We start from the raw sequence: 1,298 nt of genomic DNA, 5'->3' as shown, positions 1-1,298 counted from the left end.
TTTTTTTTTTTTTTTTTTTTTTTTTTTTTTTTATGGGTTTGGAGAGAAATTCGCTATCTCTATTCAATAATGGTGTATACATATTGGGTAAATCTCGCATAACTTGCACACTATGTTATATACAAGAAATTAAAGATAAATCGCACTAAAAATATATATCCTTGTGCACGGTCTCAGTTAAGATGACGCACTTTTATGTAATAACCGAAAAACTACACCAAATAAATAAACTAAACTAGAAAGACCCTGTGTACGTATCAAATTCGTGATCGAATCTTTTGATATGCAAATAATATTTTATCTATCATCATTTTCAATTCGTGACAAAGGTGTTGTTGTCACGGATGCTATGGAGGGTATATAATGCTAATGCAAAAGACAAATTCCTGACTGCACCATTAACTAGGTTGCTCCTATACGTGGGATGTGATTATTTTTAACTTTTCTACACATGCATATATACTGTGTAGTAATTTTCAAGTGACGTAGCCTAGCTAGTGAATAGTGATATATACTGTAACATGATAAGATAATGCAAATGATATTCGTATCTAAATAAAAGTATTTATGCATATATCACGAACCCATCAGAGTGTTAGAATCGAACATTTACAATTATATCAAAAATTATAATAAGACTATAAGGAATAACTCCAGCCAATTAAATTAGTTAAATTATTAATTTAATAATTATAAAATTATAAGTTTTACTCTTTTTTAATTTGAGGTTACTCTCTTAGCTTAATGAAAAGAAGGAATGGGGCTGAGCTGATGAGGTGGTTTTATTGAGAAAGGAATAATGAAAGCGGGCTTCAGCCTTAGTATATTTACTTTATCTTTTTGTGATGTTTTGAATTTGAATATTCTGAATGCTGCTGAAATGGACAATTGCAGACAGTTAAAATTGTGGGATAAAGCGAAGGGTAAACTTTTCGTGCAGGAAGGAAATATTTACGGAGAGGGAGCTGAGGTAGTTCAGCTCTTTCAATCCCCTCCTTGGCCACATGTGCATGTATCACCTTGTCTTTTGCTTTGGCCATATATATTAAGAGATTCTCAACACCTCCCCCCTCCCCCCCACACACACACCCACCCCTCCGCCTCAGTGTATGTGTGTATATATATTATGTGAAATAATTGACATAGGTGAGAAATAGAATGAAATTATATATCCGTAAATTGAGTCCAGATCAAGGGTACAAATTGCAATTTAAAAAAATAAAAAAAAAAATGCAGTGGCATTATTGTAATTTTGTGTAAGTTAATTTTTTTTGCCTTTCAGTGCACATTATTATGTC

Source organism: Ipomoea triloba, chromosome 14 (assembly GCF_003576645.1).
Source record: "Ipomoea triloba cultivar NCNSP0323 chromosome 14, ASM357664v1".
In the NCBI taxonomy this organism is placed as follows: domain Eukaryota; kingdom Viridiplantae; phylum Streptophyta; class Magnoliopsida; order Solanales; family Convolvulaceae; genus Ipomoea; species Ipomoea triloba.
Note: the sequence above shows the minus strand (reverse complement) of the source record.